Source organism: Erpetoichthys calabaricus, chromosome 1, assembly GCF_900747795.2.
Source record: "Erpetoichthys calabaricus chromosome 1, fErpCal1.3, whole genome shotgun sequence".
Taxonomy (NCBI): Eukaryota; Metazoa; Chordata; class Cladistia; order Polypteriformes; family Polypteridae; genus Erpetoichthys; species Erpetoichthys calabaricus.
The window spans coordinates 21551647-21573769 of NC_041394.2; the positions used below are offsets into that span (position 1 = coordinate 21551647).

General features: G+C 41.2%; 1 protein-coding gene across 1 annotated transcript in view; it reads right to left on the reverse strand.

Moving 5' to 3' along the window:
* numbl (NUMB like endocytic adaptor protein) overlaps nucleotides 1-20245 on the reverse strand; it is a 164914-nt gene extending 144669 nt beyond the window's left edge. The window contains exon 1 of the mRNA XM_051934093.1: nucleotides 19918-20245. The gene's annotated coding sequence lies outside the window, so the exon portion shown is untranslated. The remainder of the gene's footprint in view (nucleotides 1-19917) is intronic.
* Nucleotides 20246-22123: the final 1878 nt, after the last annotated feature.

The window sequence follows — 22123 nt, forward strand, 5'->3', positions numbered from 1 at the left end:
CATCCATTTACTGAGGTCACTTAAGCCAATTTCGTGATGTGCATGTAAGCAACCAAACATCATCATCGCCAGTTTAATGACCACATTTTCTGGGTGTACACAAAGTAGCTCAACCCTTTCTGCTCCATTCTCTGTAGCCAAGGGCATCCTTTGGGGTGAAACCCATTTTTTTATATCATCAACACCACCACCACTATAAAGAAAAACAAAATTTATAGCACATAGTCCTTGATGAAGGGCTTAGTACAGATTTTTTTTTTTTGCTTTCTGTGGTAAAATTGTGCTTTTTTAACCAAAGATGAGCGGACAATTACTAGCCAATTCTTTCAATCAAATGAAAAAAATCAGCAGCTATAACTTTAAAAGTACAAACTGGCTGATACCCCATTAAGGATTGACTTCTACCCTTGCAGAGTGCTGCCAGGAAAGGCTCCAGACCCCTATGACTTGGACTAGGAACTAGACCGGGTGGCCTTGAGAATGTTATGGCCTATTAGAGCTCATTATGGCTGAGATAAGACAACGGTTTAATTTGAAAAGGGCAGCACAGTGGCTCAGCTGTTGGTGCTACTGTCATGGGTTTGAGTTTGAGTTTGAGATGGGTTTGAGATGTTTGCATGCTCTTCCTGTGTCTATGTTGTTGGTGTGGTTTGTTTTTTTTTTTTCCCCAGATGTTCCAGTTTTTCCTCCTACCTCTCACAGACATTCGTGTTCATGTAATGTTATGGTGCAGCCAAGCCTCTGTTTTCTTTTGTCCTGGATCCCTGTTACAGGTATTAACAATCGTAGTGTATTCAGCAGTGGCCACTTTTCAGCATGAACTGGCTGACTGGTCAGGAATCTTGCAGTCAACCCTGAGCCATGTTTTGCCATCTGTATGGGACAGTATAATTACAATTCTACCCATATACAGTATATCTAATTTCCTTAGGGTCAGGATAAGCATGGCGAGATCAAAAGGCAATTGCTGAAATTGCTGATATTCCTAACGTAATCCATGCTATTGACGTCACACATGTTGCACTAACTACCATCACAGAATAAACTTCCTTATGGAAACAGAAAGCACTTTTATCCAATTAATATACAACTAATACGTGATGCTCATTTTAACAAACAGTAGTGTAGGAAGGTTATGCTGTGTGAGATGGTTGACTTCTAAGTAAACCCGATTAATCGGATTACATTTCCGTTTAGTACATTAGAGACAATTGTAAACTTTCAGGTGATAGTGGGTACACCATAAGAGAGGAGATAAAAAGAAAGGCACTGCCACATATGATCGGTGATATATATAATCTAATATATAACGTTCAGTGTGTGTGTCATTATTACAATTCTACACCCTCAGTCCAATTTCAACAAAGAGACTGTAGACTATCCAAAATTTTGACCCTGCGGGCACCTTCATTTTTTTTTTATTTTATTTTTACTAGTTTTAATGACAGTGCCAGCTGGTGGATCAGAGCAAGTGAAACACCAGAACAGACTGAAGCCAGACTAGCAGACAAAAGGACCATGTCATGTGTCAGCCAGCATTTCTTCCCTGTCTGGGGTTCAAAGTTGTGTTTTATGTCTGTTTTGTCTAATTTTGAATCATTTATTTGTATTAATGTTTCTTTTGTTTATTATGTATATTTTTCTTTGTGTTTATTTAGAAGTTGAATTGGCCTAGATTTTGTCCCATGTATTTTGTGGGCGTTTCCTCAGGGGGTGGGGCCACATGACAATCGCTGTCTGATTAAGGCTAAGATGAGCACATAGATGCCACAAACTCTGTCCCTTGGGACATCAACACAAGGGTAATTCGATGTTGTACAGCGAATGTCAAGAAACTTGTTTATATTGTAACATCCATCCATCCATCCATCCATTGTCTCCCGCTTATCCGAGGTCGGGTCGCGGGGGCAGCAGCTTGAGCAGAGATACCCAGACTTCCCTCTCCCCGGCCACTTCTTCTAGCTCTTCCGGGAGAATCCCAAGGCGTTCCCAGGCCAGTCGAGAGACATAGTCCCTCCAACGTGTCCTGGGTCTTCCCTGGGGCCTCCTCCCGGTTGGACGTGCCCGGAACACCTCACCAGGGAGGCGTCCAGGAGGCATCCTGATCAGATGCCCAAGCCACCTCATCTGACTCCTCTCGATGCGGAGGAGCAGCGGCTCTACTCTGAGCCCCTCCCGGATGACTGAGCTTCTCACCCTATCTTTAAGGGAAAGCCCAGACACCCTGCGGAGGAAACTCATTTCAGCCGCTTGTATTCGCGATCTCGTTCTTTCGGTCACTACCCATAGTTCATGACCATAGGTGAGGGTAGGAACATAGATTGACTGGTAAATTGAGAGCTTCGCCTTGCGGCTCAGCTCCTTTTTCACCACGACAGACCGATGCAGCGCCCGCATATATTGTAACACTGACATATAAATGGTTTTATTTTTTCACAAGTTCAATAAGAATGTTCATAATATGAGTGCCTTGCACCCTGTGTCAATTCCCAGTGCATAGCGGCAGCAGTCTGGGCAACGCATGATGGCATATTTCTTTTTCTCTCTCCACTCAGCTGCTCCTCCTCTTGGCTTTTTCTTTTATTTGTGACTCCCACAGACAGACTAACACAAAGAATGTTCACTTCAGTCAGCTATACCACAAGATCACATTCACATAAATTTAGTTTTCTGCCTTTTATCTTCTGTTCTTCTATAGTTTGTAATAAAGATGTCATTCAGGAACATGGCCAAATTTATATGGTTATTAAATAATATATTCAAAAAAGGTGTTTTTTTTTAGTCAAATTTGGTTACTTAAGTGGCTAAAAGCATGTGTACTAGCACACTATTTCAGTAGATTTGAGATTTATTAAGGAACTTGGAGTGGCAAGTGGCATATATACGGTTTTATAAATCAGATTTTTTTTTTGTGTGTCTGTGTGTTCATGCAGTTTTTGCCTTTTGATGGTAAGCTAAATTTTAGTATGGAATCTAAGTGAGGTTTTATACAGTATATGAACCCCTGGCCTGGCTTGCTGGTTTTTCTGGTGGCCCATCACCCTTTTTGCCATGTTTGTGTCACTAACTCACAACAAAACCTTTCTTGTGTTTTGTGGAGCCCTGCAGTCACAACAGGTGAACTGGCCTGGGCGTGGGTGTGAGTGGGCTTTGATGTCTCACCTAGAGGTGGCTCCTGTTTTGTACCAAATACAGTCACAGGAAGCTCCTGGAGTGAATCTCATTGGTTGGAAAATTAAGTCACTGTCAAATAATACAGTGGCTTTGGGGTCACAACAGCCCCCCACAATGTCCCAATGTCAAGGGTTCTGTAGTCGCACGACAAGCTTCTTTGAATTCTTTGGTTGCTGCCTCACTCATTTTGTTTTTGATTGTTTTGTGAGCCACAGCACACAAGCTTCTTTAACAATCCCCCCTCCATAAAGACAGCACCCCACCCATAGCTCATCACTGAACAAGCCACCCAGCCCAATCAACATAAAAGTTCACTTCCAGACATGGAAACCCTCCAAGGAAGGTGAGGCAAGGAGGGAAAATCCCAACAGGAAGACACAGGCTTCAGCCAAAAAACAAAAAAGGCTGAGGAGCCAGCGGTGGCCATGTGAGGTATCGGCTTGCATCACTCAGCCAGCGCTGCTCGTCAAAGCCGCTCTCCAGCTCATTTCCTCACAGGAAGGAAGTTTTTAAAAGCTTGAGTGCTCCTCGTAGGCTGAATTGGGCCAAAAACAAAAAAATCCACACAGTCAGGGGAATGGGGGTGGGACGGCTGGAACTCAAAGGCACAGTGGAGTCACAAGGGAAGGAATGGCTACCACCAGGGTGACGTTATTAAGACACTCAGTGAAAAGAGAAAACTCAGTTGCCTGCACTGGGCAAATGGTGGGAGCCAACACAAGGGCATCACAGGGCACATGTACTCCTACCATGCTAATTCAGAGTCACCGATCAACATAAAAAAAGCTGTGGGAGAACACAAGAGGAAGGATATTAAGAGATCCCCACCGGCAGGATTTGAACCCACATCCTCAGGACTGTGAGGCAACTGTGTAACTCTACAAAAGAAACCGTCCTATTCTGATTAATCAAGATCACTTGGAAAAACTGAACTTCTAAAAGATGCCACTGCTGAAAGGGCCAAAATGCCTATTACAATAAGAAAAGTGAAAATGTCCATGGCAAAAGCCACCAGGCACATGGAATCAGTCTGATGTACTTTCTAAAAACGGATGCTGTTTAGAAGATTACATTCTAAACGAGTCCCCCATACCACTACCATTGTTCATTCCCACTTATAATCCTTTCATTTTTGTTCATGGTGTAAAATGTCATGAAGAGCTAAAGCCAACCAAAAACCTGCTGCCAGTCCTCTTCAAAGACTAACTCACACACCTGTAGGCACTCAGCCATTCACTGGCACATAGAAAAGAGGAGAGAGGACCCCATAAGGGTCCTGCATGGGGGCCTATTTAGAGAGGGAAGTTAAGCCAAATGCACATTTTTCATTAGGACCTCAATGAGCAATTCCGATTGTTAAGAAATGTCTGGCTGGAGGCAGTAAAGGAACAAATTACCATCACAGCTTTGACGGTATGTGTGTGGAGCTTTATTAAGCAAACATTTGCTTTTTTTATTTGCCTATTAACAACAATTAAAAATAAAGAAATGGCAGGCTCCATGATAATAGTGGCCATTTTAATAAGGGCACCACACTCGACCTCCTGAGTTCTGGTTTCAAACCTTCGCCCACTGTAGCCTATATGGAATTTGTAGTTGTCCCCTATTATCCCGTTTAAATGAATTGGCTTTATGTCAGTAAGTGGGCTGGTAGACCACCCAGAGATGGCACCTGCCTTGAACCTGATGGTGTTTGGATAGATGATAGCAGCCTCCCGTGAATTGAATAGAATGGAACTGGATGTCAAAATTGTAGCCACACCAGTCCATGAAGAAAGAGCCAATCAGCCGAGCATGCTGAATTCTTTAAAAAAAAAAAAAACATAAGATTAGATAGATAGATAGATAGATAGATAGATAGATAGATAGATAGATAGATAGATAGATAGATAGATAGATAGATAGATAGATAGATAGATAGATAGATAGATAGATAGATAGATAGATAGATAGATAGATAGATAGATAGATAGATAGATAGATAGATAGATAGATAGATAGATAGATAGATAGATAGATATAGATAGATAAACTTTATTAATCCCAAGGGGAAATTCACAATGATGGGTTCCTTCATTTTTCATACCTTAAACAAAGAAACTGCAAAGTAGCAGGGAGTGTGGCATAGCGGTGAAGGCTTTGGACATCTTAGCTTGAAACTGTTGGTTCAGAGCCCACTACTGACATTGTGTGACCCTGAGCAAGTCACTTCCCCTGTCTGTGCTCCAGTTGGGAAAACAAAAGAAATGGAACCAATTGTGTCTCAAATGTTGTAAGTCGCCTTGGATAAAGGCATCAGCCACATAAACAGAAATAATGGACGTTTAGATAAAATGCAGTCCTATTGGCCTCTGAATTATAAACTGTTTAGAATGAAAGTAAGCAGCTTGGGGGGTTGAGAGCAGGGGCACAGGCACCAGAGCACAGCATTCTCAAGTTCTTTAGTACCATTATTTACAGTGCATCCAGAAAGTATTCATAGCGCATCACTTTTTCCACATTTTGTTATGTTACAGCCTTATTCCAAAATGGATTAAATTCATTTTTTTCCTCAGAATTCTACACACAACACCCCATAATGACAACGTGAAAAAAGTTTACTTGAGGTTTTTGCAAATTTATTAAAAATAAAAAAATTGAGAAAGCACATGTACATAAGTATTCACAGCCTTTGCCATGAAGCTCCAAATTGAGCTCAGGTGCATCCTGATCATCCTTGAGATGTTTCTGCAGCTTAATTGGAGTCCACCTGTGGTAAATTCAGTTGATTGGACATGATTTGGAAAGGCACACACCTGTCTATATAAGGTCCCACAGTTGACAGTTCATGTCAGAGCACAAACCAAGCATGAAGTCAAAGGAATTGTCTGTAGACCTCCGAGACAGGATTGTCTCGAGGCACAAATCTGGGGAAGGTTACAGAAAAATTTATGCTGCTTTGAAGGTCTCAATAAGCACAGTGGCCTCCATCATTCATAAGTGGATGAAGTTCTAAACCACCTGGACTCTTCCTACAGCTGGCCAGCCATCTAAACTGAGTGATCAGGGGAGAAGGGTCTTAGTCAGAGAGGCGACCAAGAACCCGATGGTCACTCTGTCAGAGCTACAGAGGTCCTCTGTGGAGAGAGGAGAACCTTCCAGAAGGACAACCATCTCTGCAGCAATCCACCAATCAGGCCTGTATGGTAGAGTGGCCAGACGGAAGCCACTCCTTAGTAAAAGGCACATGGCAGCCCGCCTGGAGTTTGCCAAAAGGTACCTGAAGGACTCTCAGACCATGAGAAAGAAAATTCTCTGGTCTGATGAGACAAAGATGAGACACACTGTTTGGTGTGAATGTCAGGCGTCACGTTTGGAGGAAACCAGACACCGCTCATCACCAGGCCAATACCATCCCTACAGTGAAGCATGGTGATGGCAGCATCATGCTGTGGGGTTGTTTTTCAGTGGCAGGGACTGGCAGACTAGTCAGGATAAAGGGAAAGATGACTGCAGCAATGTACAGAGACATCCTGGATGAAAACCTGCTCCAGAGCGCTCTTGACCTCAGACTGGGGCGACGGTTCATCTTTCAGCAGGACAACGACCCTAAGCACACAGCCCAAGATATCAAGATACCTTGAGTGGCCCAGCCAGAACCCAGACTTGAATCCGATTGAACATCTCTGGAGAGATCTTAAACTGGCTGTGCACCGACGCTTCCCATCCAACCTGATGGAGCTTGAGAGGTGCTGCAAAGAGGAATGGGCGAAACTGGCCAAGGATAGGTGTGCCAAGCTTGTGGCATCATATTCAGACGTGAGGCTGTAATTGCTGCCAAAGGTGAATTGACAAAGTATTGAGCAAAGGCTGTGAATACTTATGTACATGGGATGTCTCAGTTTTTTTTTTATTTTTAATAAATTTGCAAAACCCTCAAGTAAACTTTTTTCACGTTGTCATTATGGGGTGTTGTGTGTAGAATTCTAAGGAAAAAAATGAATTTAATCCATTTTGGAATAAGGCTGTAACATAACAAAATGTGGAAAAAGTGATGCGCTGTGAATACTTTCCGGATGCACTGTATTAATAAACAAGTCATATGAAACTTGGTTTTCTGCTTCTTCATGGCTATTTCTTGTTTCTGCACCGACATCTTAAAATGTTTGGTGCATCAAGAGCAGACATCCACCTGCCTTTCTCCCGAATCCTCTTATGCCTTCCTGACAAAGTTGCTGTGCCTCAGATTGGAAGAGGAACACTGCAAGGGCTGACATACAAGATCAAGGGTCGAAAATGAGACCATAGGGTCCATGCCATGAAGACACAATAACCAAGTGTGAAAGCCAAGATGAATTCCTAAATCGAAGTTGAAAATAAAGTGGTCAGACAATTTTTTATCATCACGCACAAACACATTCGCACTCGTATTATCTGCCAACTCGGAAAAACCACAAGTCCCACCTGCCATCCGTTATAGCTTTGACTCCAAATGCCACGTGATGCATGACCCCAAGTGCTATTTTATATCAATACCCAAGAAAGCCAAAGTAATACATTGGGAAAGCTGCCACATGTTTTTAAGAACACAAAATAGCAAAATACAAAAAAAGTAATTGGAGACACTGATTCAGGGTCTCAAAAGAAATGGCAGTGTGGCATAGAGGTTAAGGGTTTAGACTTTAAGCCCCGATTCTGTAGGTTCAGATCTTGTTACTGGCACTTTGAGAAGACTGGAAAAATAAAAGAAATGTCACCAACTGCATTTCAATTGTTTTAAGTCATCTTGGATAAAGGCATCAGTCAGATAAGTAAATGTCAAAAAAAAGCCCACAAGGATTTAGACATTAGAAAATAACTTGGAGTAAAACAGACAAAAAATAATAAAGAACACAAATCATAAGAAACATCCAGCAGCAGCTCCTGTTTTTATATTTTGGGTGCTGCTGCATGGTGTGTAAACGTGTGTGTTGCCCTGTACTGCTTGTACTGTGAATAATAAACAGAACAGAAGGCTCATTCTGTGCATTTATAGGTTTGACCTGAAAATGTACACTTATGGTGTCTTTTGGGAAGTCCTTGAAGAGTAAAAGGTACTATATACAGTATATTCAATTTTTTACAACTGTGATGAAAACATAAAAAGAGGATTGCTATGTTTCTGTTCAATGGGAGTTTGCGGAGTTCCCATTCGTGGCATCACGCCTTCCCATTTTGTAGCAGATGGATTTTTATAACACAAGGTTGCTACTTGGCTTGTACAAAAAAAAAAGATTTTTACTACAAAGAACCAATTAAAAGTGTCTTTATCCACAAACATTTTTTTTTATTTCTGGGTGATCAAGGTATTTTTTTTTTTCAATTTAATTGTTATTGGTTCCCTGACTTAAGTATATCGTCCTTTTATGTTATCATGTAACTTTTGTAAATATTGGTCTGTTTTAAATATTATTACTGTCTTTGTGTTTTGTGGGTGTAACCACCCCTAAGAGATGGAGCCACAATGATGTCATTGCTGAGGGACCACCCTTAGCCTTTATATTGAGTCCCTCAGAGGGTTCATTCATTGGTGTCACTTATGGAGTCAGTCAGTCAGTCATTCTCCAACCCGCTTTATCGTAACACAGGGTCACGGGGGTCTGATGGAGCCAATCTCAGCCTGCACAGGGCGCAAGGCAGGAACAAACCCCGGGCAGGGCACCAGCCCACAGCAAGCTTATGGAGTCCACTACATTACTGTAGGTATTATTTTGGATTATTCTAGTTTCATGATGTTACATTTCAGCTTTTGACTATTTTCCTTTTTTAATATCACTTCTGTTAATGTTAGTGTTTTTTAATCTATGTGTCAATTGCTTTTATGTAATTTTTGTTAATGTTATGTATTGAGTATATGGGCTTCAAGAATGCATTTCTTGTTCACTATGGATGGAACCACAGGAGGCGGAGTTGCCACGACATCACCACTGAGGGTCCGCCTTCAGCCTATATAATTCAGTCTGGGTAGTGAGCGTCTCAACGGTTCACCGAGAGCTGTTGGAGTTTAGTATCCGTGAGTATTATTAGTGGATTTTATAGTTCATTGGATTTCTTGCTTCTGTCTGTTTTGTTAGACCTTTTGCTTATTTGTTTATGCCTTTTTCCTGTCTTTGCCTTTTTTTTGCTGAGAGTCCAGTTTTATTGAGCTGTCACTGACGGCGCCCTCACCTTCTCCATAACAGTCTGGTATGGCAATGAGTCAAAAACATCAACTGCAGCATTTCAGCCCTGGCAATCGGAAGGTTGCCGGTTTGAATCCTGTAAATGCCAATAGGGACTCTGCTCTGTTGGGCCCTTGAGCAAAGCCCTTAACCTGCAATTGCTAAGTGCTTTGAGTAGTGAGAAAAGCACTATATAAATGCAAAGAATTATTCTGACAGCAGAAAGGATGGCAGGACTGAAACTGCACTCCACTGAGGTCTTGTATACATCACATGCTGGAAATATAAAAGACTACACTCACACGGGCAACCATCTCTGTCAAGAATTACTATCGAGGAGTTGCCTTTAGTGGCTGCTAACAACAACAACTCACATAGAAACAGTTTCTGTCGACTGCAGTCATTGTTAAACACAGCCTCCGATTCATCTCAGTCTTTCCCGATTGCTAAACTCCACAATCCAAGCTAAATAATATTTATGTTTATTTTTTAAAGTACATACTTAATGTATAACTGGGTGGGAGAGAAATTCTGCTTTACTGCATTGCTTTATAGATCAGTGTTTTGTGCTTACTACTGTATTTGATGCTGCGATGGTGTCATGTATAGTATATTGGCTTGCTAGTGAATGGACATAACACCAAGGGAAATTACTAGCAACCTGATAAAAAAGCGAGTTTGGGCCGAGCTGCCTGGGGTGAAGCCAGGTATGTGTTGGTCTGGTTTGCAATACTTTAAGGCCTTACACCCCTTTTCAGCATGTTATTATTATTATTATTTTTTTTTTTTTTGGCAAATCATGACATGTGGATTTTTGCTTCTGTTCTTATGGTTTCTGATTTCTTGGTTACATACCAGTCTTGTTAGCCTTGGATTCTTGGTTATAGGCAAGCTCTTTTTGCCTTGTCAATATTGTGCATTCTTTGCTTATTTGTTAAATAATAAACCTGTCTTTGGATTCTGATTTTTTGGTTACAGACTAGACTTGTTAACCTTAGAGTACTTTTTTAGGCCAACCATTTTTGCGTTGTTTGTCCTTTGTGTTGACATTTTTGTTCTTCTTTTGTTTATTTAATAAATTCTTTATTAATAAAAAATAATGGCCTTGCCATTCTATGCTAGCACCTGTTTTGTTTGAATGGGGGGGGGATAAAAAGAAAAGAACAACTTAGCAACTTAAATATGTAATTGTCTCTTTTCTTTCTTAGGACTATTTATCATTATTATGTATCTGTGTTATGTAAGTGTGTATTATTCTTGCATATTATTTATGCATTCTGCTATCTAATTTTAATTTGTTTTTCTTTGCATGTAATTACTTTGACAGCTTATAAAGCACTTTGAGCTACCGTACATCACTTGAATGAAAATGTGCTATAGAAAAAAGGAGGCTGTTTTAAATGATACAGTCTTCTCAAACCAGAGATCTTAAAGTTTATCCTCTCCCTTAAATGGCACAATTGTGTATTTGGGACATCTGAAGCGTATTTCTAAACTTTAAAAGCCCGTCTCTCATTTGGTGCCAACCTCCTTGGGATGAGGCCTGTTTCTATGCCAGAGCAGTGAAGTCCTACCTTGATTATTGCATCATTTTGAGTCTCCAAAATCTCTGAAAATGATGTCAAAAGTAAATTAGGAGACCACGGAACAGACAAAAAATGTCAATTAGTGTAAGCCCTCGTAATTCAGGGTGTTCATAAGAAATGTAATGATTTACTTCAGGTAGAACTACATAATAAACAAGAAAAGTGCACCAAATATTTTATATATTAAAATGTGTACTCAGTTAAAATTGAGAATATTCTTCAAATATTTTAATAGAAATGTTTCATTCTCTGACAGAAGTCCATAGAGTAGGGGTACTCAAACGGCGCCAAGACGTTTTTGGCGGACCGCGACTGTCTTCTGCGTAAGTCAAAAGTCCGAATATAAAAGCACCAAAAGTATTGTTGTTTTATTATTTACTCTGTAGCAGGGTTGCCAACTGGCATTTTTATGCCAAATAACTGAAATCTGGCATTTTTGAAAGCTGTTTGGCATATAAAATTTGTGTTTGGTCTACTGGCATTTTTTTTGGTCTTTTTTACAATGCGAATTACCCACCAAAGTCAGAGCTCCGTTCGCATAAGATTGACGCCCTTAAGTCGTCGTTGGTAGCGACTTCATCGCTGATGACGAAAGCGACCACCACACAATCAAATGTTACAGAAGCTTCGCTACGCATTGTTTGGGTTCTTGGCAGACATAAGAAAGCATTTTGATGTCTGCTTCTTCTGTTCTGTTTAGCGACAAAAAGTGTGTTGAACTGATTCAGCAGATACCATTATCAGACAGTACTGCTAGTCGTCATGCAGATGACCTTTCTGACAATGTCGGTGGTCAGTTAATATCAGATCTTAAACAGGCTGAATTGTTTGCTCTCGCGTGCAATGAATCCACTGATAAAACTGACATGTCTCAACTCTGTGTGTTCACAAGATTTTTTGATGGCCATAATTTTGTTGAAGAGTTTCTGACATTACTACCGCTAGCAAAATAGACCCACGGTGAGGACGTGTTTTCAGCATTATCGCAGTTTATGCACGCAGCTGGATTGGTTGTAACAAAAATGGTTTCCCTTACAACAGACGGGGCACCAGCAATGACTGGTAAAGATAGAGGACTTATCACTCGTATGAAGGCACTTCAGCCCAACCTTGTTGCTTATCACTGCATCATTCATCAGTTGGCCCTCTGTTCAAAACTTTGTGACGAACTGGCGGAAGTGATGTCTACTCTTGTGAAATTAGTGAATTTTTTACGATGTAATTCGTCTCTGCAGCATCGTCTGTTTCATTCTTTTCTTGAAGAGATGTCTGCAGAATTTGGAGATTTGCTGCTTCACAATGACGTCAGATGGTTAAGCAAGGGCCGTGTGTTGGAAAGGTTCTGGAATCTCCGTGAAGATGTAGCTGACTTCCTGCGGTCCTTGAATACAAAGAAAGATGCAGAATTTTTAACATTTATTCAAGACAGTGACAAGGTCGCACTGCTGGCATTTCTTGTTGATATTATGGGACATATAAATATACTGAATTTGGCACTTCAGGGTGCAGACAAAACCGTTGTCGAATTGCAAGAAAAATGTTGTGCCTTTGAAACAAAACTGAGCATTTTCATCAATGACTTGGAAGGTGGCAAGATGCTGCATTTCCCAAACCTGAAGAGCTGCATGACAGCTGATCAACAGGCATGCTTTCAGTTGATTTCCACATTTCTACATCATTTGAAGGTCGAGTTTGATGAACGTTTTAAGGATTTCAGAAAACTGAAGCCTGTGTTTTTGTTTGTTGCTGATCCTTTCATTGTCCAGCCTGACGGTGAATGGACATCTGTGGCTGCCTCAATTTTTCCGAACTCAAACCTGTCACTGTTGCAAATGGAAGCAGCTGATTTGCAAGCTTCTCACGTTTTGAAAGCAAAATTGAACGAAGTTGGCATAACAATTTTTTGGTCAAAGTTTGTTCCAGATTCTCAGTATCCTGCTGCAAAGAAACTGGCTATTTCCGTGCTCACTATGTTTGGTTCAACATATTCTTGTGAGTGTGCGTTCTCCACTATGAACACTATCAAGACGAAACATCGAAGTGTAATTACCGACCAGAACCTCAGGAATGCAATGAGAATTGCACTGACTGGTTACTCACCGAACCATGCTGCCATTATGAAATCGAAACAACAGTTTCACACTTCACACTGACAATCATTTACGTACCAACTGTTGTAATTGGTGTGTTCATTGCAAGTAGTCATGTGACTTTTTTGAATTGTTTTCCATGTTTTGTGCATGTCTTGGTCTTCTGTAAAAATTTTATCATTTGTGTTGAATCTATTACTAGCCTCCTACAGACCTACACCTACAGTCCTACAGACCTACACGGTAAACCTGGCTATAGCGGACCCCGATGGTTGCTGGCGAACTGAATGTGGACCGGCATTCAAAAACTTTGAGTACCCCTGCCATAGAGGGTTAGATCCTTTATAAAAGGATCAAAAAATAAAAAATAACATCATATGAGGTCTGTCTGGAAAGTATCCAGCCATGTAATATGAAAAATTGATACAATTATTGAAGAAGATACAAGAAACATTCTACACAGGACAATGCCGCCTCAGTCCCTTCAAAGTAGGCACCTTGGACCTCACACAGTCCTCCCAGCATCTCTTCCACTGTTCAAAACCCTCTTCAAAATCCTTTGCTGGAATCGTCATCAGCTGCATCGTCATATTTTCCTGAATCTCATCGGCAGTCTAAAATCTCTTCCCTTTTCAGAGGTGATTTCAGTTTTGGGAAAAGCCAGAAGTCACAGGGCGCCAAATCTGGGTTGTAGGGATGCCGAGTCACCTGGTTGATTTGATATTTGGGACAGACTCGCACTGTTAGTCGCCAATCTTTGTTGACTGCAGCCCGTACACATTCAACATTCTCAGGTGTTCTGCTTGTTGCATGCCTTCCAGAACGTGGATCACTTTTCTACAGATTCTCAGCCATCTCTTAATGTTTTTGTGCCACACATTTATTTGCGATGCACTTGTTGCACTGTTCCCAAAAGCCTTCTGAATCATCTGAATAGTTTCCGTGGATTAACGTTGAAGCTTAACACAAACTTTGATTCAGATTTGTTGCTCTGCTCGCTCAGTCATATGGAATTCGACAGCCACAGAGTGCACATGCGTCTAACGCCCCCACTGACTAGTCCAGTGAATTCATCATTGTTCACACATGCGTATTCCAAACCACTCTCCTTGGCCACCAGATTACATCAATGTTGCAAAAACCGTTCTCGTTATAATTGTCAATGTCTGGACTTTTTCCAGACAGACCTCATATTCTGAATTACTGACATTGAAATAGTCTAAAATGATACCCCACATGCTAATGTTTATAAGTTTTCATTTTTTAGATTGTGAGAGTGGCCAGAGATTCCCCGATCGAAAAACATCAGAAACCCAGACCGGCTCACAGGCGCGACGCTGCTCCACTCGCCGATCGCGGCTCAGGTTGAGTTGACTAGGCGCAGTCCTGCTTCCTCAGTGCGCGTGTAATCCAAACAGAGCAAAAATCCAGTATGCAGCAGATAAAAAACGCAGCTCTTAAGAAAAAATGTAAGAAACAAAAAAAAAGGCAGCCACAAATTCTCTCCACTTATATAATCCGCAAACTACAGAAAAAAAAAAAACTACGTTCTCGTTATAATTATCAATGTCTGGACTTTTTCCAGACAGACCTCATACTCTGAATTACTGACATTGAAATAGTCTAAAATGATACCCCACATGCTAATGTTTATAAGTTTTCATTTTTTAGATTGTGAGAGTGGCTCTTAAAGGGCCAGTAAAGAATCAAATATCAAAAATAGTATATTTGTGATCAGCAATGTTGATTGCTTATATTGCCAATTCCCATTTTTTCGTAGTTCTATGATAAGGAGTAACTTTGACCCCTTTTATCCCATAAAAGAATCAATTGTTGTGGCCTGTACATCTTCAAGTACTTCTGATCATTTTTGCTGCAGACACCAACTGGTTTACTCCTTATCATATGGGTATAATTATCTGGACAACATATGGCCCACAAATGGACTAAAACGGAGGGTTTGGGGGTCTAGAGGGTCAACAATAGGGTGGAACCCCAAAAAGCTTGATATCTTGCATAACTAGACATCAAGATGAGTCAAATGGTTTATCTCTTTTCTTGTACCAGTGAGTCAGGAGACACCAGAAAAAAAAGGTGTCTCTTTTGGCCACTCTGGCCCTTTTAAGCAAAGTCAAGCTGGTTATCTACCCAGATACCTGTGCACTCAAAGAAAGACCAAATAAGAGAGCTGACAACACAGGCACACATTAGAACATTAGAAACGTCAGAAAAATTGTGACAAGAACTCAACATGTCCATCCTATTCTCCAAGATTGCCCAAAATAACAGCAAGTCGAGACCCTAAGGTCCCTAAAGTCCCCTCTCCACCTCACTACTTGGTACAACCTGACAAATCTACACACAGTATACCAGATATAAAACGCCTGCAACATAAAGTACCCAAGGCTGACCCAATGCCCATGATGGTGTACATTTACACACTAGACGGAGCACTCCTGAGCCATATGGAGAGTACCAATATGCAGACCAGCATGTACTCTTATCCAGTGCTGGAATCTCATGGGGCCTCATTTGTTTGACATTACACATTTATGTGGTGTAATGATACATGAGCAACACAGTGTACTTGTAACCTCCAGAGATGCACTATAAAATATGCACACTGTCCACAAGCCAAATCTGAAACTGAACATGTAAAAGGCACAGCTGAGCATAACATGCGGCACAAAGGCAAGCGGCCCAAACAAAGGAGCAGAACGCAATGGAAACACAAGCGACCCGTTACACACATTCAGACACAAAAAACACACCAAAGGTATGCATATGAAACATCCATCCATCCATTTTCTAACCCGCTGAATCCGAACACAGGGTCACGGGGGTCTGTTGGAGCCAATCCCAGCCAACACAGGGCACAAGGCAGGAAATAAACCCTGGGCAGGGTGCCAACCCACCGCAGGACACACACAAACACACCCACACACCAAGCACACACTAGGGCCAATTTAGAATCGCCAATCCACCTAACCTGCCATATGAAACATCACAGGGCATAAATCAAGAGTTTACAAGGTATTGTTTCCACACCATAGCTTAAATCTACATTATCTTCCCATACTGTACATTCATAAAATAAAATATTGATGGTTAAGATCATGTGTGACTAGTAATACATGTCTGTCCTGGCACTGGAGACTGCGTGTTTGACTTTCACCACACATGAGACATGTGACAATAAATTTAAATGAAGGGACTAAGATGACTGAAGTAGATAAAAGAATAATAAATCAGTCCCTTTCATCCCAAAGTCTTCAACTGCATCAGACCGGGTTTAATTTTCAAGAGTGGAAATTGTTGACATCAAACTAACAATGACAAAGCTGGAGCCACTTCTAAATTAGCGGCACAAAAAACACAGCAGCAATAAGTAAGGCCTCGTATAGTGACTCAGCTGTTAAGCTCTAGTCGAGGGTACAGATACATGTAAACACTGACATTATACACACACACAGAGCATCTATCGTAATCAAAGTAAGGTCAGTGCCATGAGTTTCCATGTACTCCCCATGCCTGCTCATGCAGGGTGGGCTTCTGTCTTGTGCACAATGTTGCCAACACAAGTTCGGGACATAGCAAAGCAGAACAGGTTCAAGTTAAACCAAAAATCAAAAGACGGATATAACGTCAACACACATAAAGCTTATATGACACACACACTACACTGTAGCACACCCTAATTGTTAAACCCATACAATATACACTTAATAAACACATGAATATACATTACCATATAAATACACATACACAATGTGTGTGTGTGTGTATATATACATATTAAAGGCAGATAGATAGATAGATAGATAGATAGATAGATAGATAGATAGATAGATAGATAGATAGATAGATAGATAGATAGATAGATAGATAGATAGATAGATAGATAGATAGATAGATAGATAGATTATATGATAGCTGGTGGGGGACATCTGGCATGTTAAGGAGCCCCTAAGACCAGTCACCATGAAGGGAGAGGAACTGGACATGATGCAGAACTACAAGTACCTGGGGGGTGGGGGTCTATATGAACAGCAAACTGGAGCAGTTTCACAACACAATGGCACTGTATAAAGAAGGGCCAGAGCAGACTGTACATCCCAAGGAAACCTCAAGTCATTTGATGTGTACAGCAAGCTGATAAAAATGTTTTACCAGTCCTTTGTAGGCAGTGTGTTGTCATTATATGCAGTGGTATCCTGGGGAAGTAACTTGAGGTGATGAGATGCGAAATGCTTGAACAAACGTATAAGACAAGCCAGGTCTAACACAGGACTAACCCTGGACACTCTGAAGGCTGCTGTGGAAAAGTGGATGGTGGCACTTTCTTGGAGTTCTGTAAGCCACAGGCTCACACCTTCATGGTGTAAACACGAAGCTTCTCCAGGGATTTCTTTCTGTCTGCTGCCATTACACAATTCAAGCCTCCTCTCAGCATCCCTTCCTTCACTCCAGCCAGATGTCATATGAAAATAGTAAAGTTCAATTTACTACAGTTACTTTTTTAGCATAATATATAATGCATTATGTTTTAAATCTATTGTTTTATTTATCCATCTATTTTACGTTTTTTTTTTTTTTGCTGCAGTATGCATTTGAATTTGGGATTATTAACGTATGTACAATCTAATCTTAATATATCATACTGTATGTATGGAATGTACTATATATGACATAAATATATGCTACACACACACAGATATATATGCAAGTACCCTCCATAAGGTTTCAAACAAAGACACATTTTCCTTGATTTACCCCTCTGCTTACGTATATATAAATTGTACAAAAAGTGTTATTTCTGCATGATGTGACCAAAATGTATGCAAATACCCTTAAATGACAGTCCGCAATATGCACTTCAATCTTGATGTCTGAATTGTTTGATTTGTAATTTTAAATTGTGGAGCAGAGGGGTGAATCAAGGGAAAATGTGCCTGTGTTCCAAACAGTACAGAGGGCAAGTATATTATATATATATATATATATATATATATACACATATATAAATAAAATATATACACATATCCATTCCAGGGCACAAACATACTCTCCTCAGGCCAGTAAAGACTCACATACTAACCTCACAATCATTCTTTGAGATGCCAGGGACACTGGTGCACCAGGAGATGACCTGCTCCACCACAGGGAAAACATTCAAGTTTCTCATAGGTAATGGCCTCTGGGTTCAGTCCCCTTTCCCTTAAGCCCTGGGGCTGCCACACTTTCCACAGTCATTGTCACTTCCCCTCAGAGAGACACCGAAACATTAGACACAATCGGATAAACTGACATGCACAAGTATATAATGTGAGTGAAAACTAGTTAACTGTACGTGGAGTAATCCTATTCCAACAAAAACAGAACTTGCAAACTCTACACCAACAGTGCATGGGGCTGGTATTGAACCCGGGTCCTGGGAGCCATAACGTAGTTACAATAAACAAGGTGCTGACCTACATACACAAATACGTTTTTATACAAAGGAAAACAACAGGCATGTAAAAATCACACCTCACTTTATTGCTTCTGCATTACAGCTACATCTTAACAATAAAATAAGTGTGCAAAAAGCGGACTGGTGGAGTATCATTTTAGAAACACAGGAGGCGCGCATCTGCACATTTTAGATATTTTATTGCACATTATTATAAGTCTATTCGTTTTTAACCTTGTTACTCAATTCAGGAGTTTATGCCCAACCTGGGCGCAAAGCGGGAGCCATCCCTTGAACTGGCTCTAGTCCATTTCTTGGCACCCTCGGGAATACGCTCGGGATCGGCAACTTCCAATCACTTCCACTTTAAATTAGAAACCTAAAGCACGTCCACTTATATTATTTATAGCTTATATTATTGCTACTATAGATACAGCATACGGGTCTGTTTCTATGTATTACTGTAATTGTAAAATGCGAATGTTTGACAGACCTATGTACTAATAAAACCTCATCGAGCACGACCACCAATCATTTACATAACACCAACCGCTTTATTCCATGAACCCATTACCCTCAAATAAAAGGCACCCTGAGCCCCACATTCAGGTCCCCTAAACTAACGCCTGTACCACTCGTCCCGTCGCCGGTAAATCAGAGACGGATCAAGTAGGTCGGCTGCTGGGCCGAGCAGAGTAAGGAGGCGGTGGAGGAGCGATCCCCCATTCCAGTGGGATTACTCGGAGGAGCAGCTGCTCGCTGAACTTGTGCAGCCCCGAGGATTGCAGGCATTGTCCAATTGGCACCCACGCTGAGGCTGCTGTTTCTGAAGCTCAACTCGTAGGACTGGCGAGGTTTGATTTGTGAGAGTTTTCCAAGGCAGCCAGATGTGCTACCCTACTTAAGCTGTGTAGGGATGGGCGTTCCTTGTATTTGATGATCGGTCAGCTAAATCTCCCGGGGGTTTGCACACTCGGGCTACCCGGCGGACAGCTGACCTATATACCAGATGCGCGCACCCCGAAGCCACCCGGAGCGACGCGGCGAGTAGCACCGATTAAGCCTCCGAAGCAGCACTGGGCCCCGCACCTTCCCTCCCTTCTTTTCTTCATCTTCTGCCCTTTCCCGAGGAGGAATGCGATCTCTTTCGCGTCGTAACGTGTAAAACAAATAAAGACGCCAGATTTGCGCTTGAAATGACCAGCTGTTCAGACCACAGATCCACACGCAAAGCTGTAGGAAGAGTGTGGCACACGAGACATCCTCTTTGCTCAGCTTCGCAACCTACACTTCACTGAGCCCAGAAACTAGACAATCGCGGGGGCACTCGCCTCTGAATGCGACCCGCCCTCCCTCTTAATTGAAACCAGAGATTCCCCGATCGAAAAACATCAGAAACCCAGACCGGCTCACAGGCGCGACGCCGCTCCACTCACCGATCGCGGCTCAGGTTGAGTTGACTAGGCGCAGTCCTGCTTCCTCGGTGCGCGTGTAATCCAAACAGAGCAAAAATCCAGTATGCAGCAGATAAAAAACGCAGCTTTTAAGAAAAAATGTAAGAAACAAAAAAAAGGCAGCCACAAATTCTCTCCACTTATATAATCCGCAAACTACAGAAAAATCCTCTTTATAATACTGCATATAAAAAAACCGCAGCCCGCGGAGTCACTCGGCAGCGTTGACACTCCCCGCACTCCTGCGCTTTTGTTATTGTCGGCCAGCTCTTCGCCTCTGGATTTTGTTACAACGCCGACACCGCCCCTCCGGACCCGCCCAGTCGCTTCGCTGATTGGACAAGACTTTCTCGATATGCAAATATTGTGAGTTCATGGTAATGAGGATACGAGCGAACAGGAGTTAAGGAAATGAGAGGTCGCCACAACTACTTCTAAGAAAATCCAGAAAGCAGGTCCGCTTACTAAAATAATATTATGGTGTTGTCGTAGAATAAAAAGACTATTCTAGATCTTTGAGCATTTAATACATTTTTTAGACACACAAATCCAGGCTCTTTTCTTCATCATACCGTTTTTTAATTTGGTTTGACCATATTAAAAATGTAAAAAAAACACATCTACAGATCTATGGGAATTAACTATTTTTTAACTACAAGTCCGAGGAAAATCTCCTCAGGTAAAAGAAATACCTATACCATGATACAGACCACGAGGGTTTCATGAGTTTCCATTTGGAAAGACTAAAGATCAAGTACCTCGTCTATAAAGACAAAAAGAGGCCGATATAGAAACAGATAAGAGCTGCAAACAAAGGCTGAGGAAAAAGGACACTGGCCATCCAGCTGGGAGAGGACAGGCCGACAGCTGACATGGCTACACAATACACGACAACCTGCCACGGGCTGAATGGGAAACAATGAAGAGCACGTCAGACTTCTGACAAGGGTGTGCAATCACTGGACTTCGTCAACTTACTTTTGTCTTTACTTCTATGCATTTGAATGTAAAGGGGATACGGAGACTGGGGATGACCGACTGGACTGATGTGATCTGAGGGGAATGGAAGAGCAAGGAAAAGGTCTGAAAGGAATCAAGTTCATCTAGAAAATAATGAGAGCCAGGGGATGGAAAGAAAGAAAGAAAGAAAGAAAGAAAGAAAGAAAGAAAGAAAGAAAGAAAGAAAGAAAGAAAGAAAGAAAGAAAGAAAGAAAAGGCACAGTCTCTCATATACTGCATCTTTCCATTCTATGTAAAAAAGATAGATATAAAGGAAAGGTACTATATAACTGGTTGATACTATAGATAGAGGAAATGCACTATATAATTGTTCAATAGTGAGGAAAGGCACTATACAAATAGATAAAAAGATAGTGTCACACACTTATTGGGGTGCTTTCATGGCACTGACGAGGTAAGCACTACTGCTGACAACATGGTCTTGCTTGACTCAGCTCTGAAAGAGTCCCCATTGACCTCCCCAAGCCCCTAGGAGCCATATCAACATTTTTTGACCAAGGTGCAAGACACATAAAACACTACCATCTGTATTGCTTAAGAACTTTTGTAATTGTTAGTGGCAGTGGCCATTAATTTTGTTTTTATCTCTCTGCTTTTGATTTTTTTCATTAAATGAAGGTTACCAAGTTTGGTACCCCAGACGTTTGAACCTGTGTTGGTCTTTCCTTTACACAATAGACAAAGAGGAAAAGCACTATATAATTGTTATATAGAGAGGAAAGGCACTAGGCACTATGCAATAGATGGATAGGGAGGAAAGATAGAAGGACAGAGTGCATTTCCATACTCTATCTTTCCATCATATTGTGCATTTCCTCTATATATCAATCATATGGTGCCTATCCTATCTATCTGGAGGAAATTATATTCTAGATAGTGAGGGAAGGCACTATATGATATACTGATAGAGGAGAGGAAGGCACAATATGATAGTAAAGACATAAACTATAAGGAATAGACATGTAAGACAATATTTAGTAAGATAGATTTATTATATAAGATCAACTTTTAATTTTAAAGAAAGCTTTATTTACAATTATATAACCGACTATCCCACATGAAAACAATTACAGGATTTTCTACAATGTGGGTTTGGAAGATGGTTGGGTAGATTGATGAGATTTTGCCTTTAAAACTGCTTGGCATATTCATTTTTCTCCACTTCCAT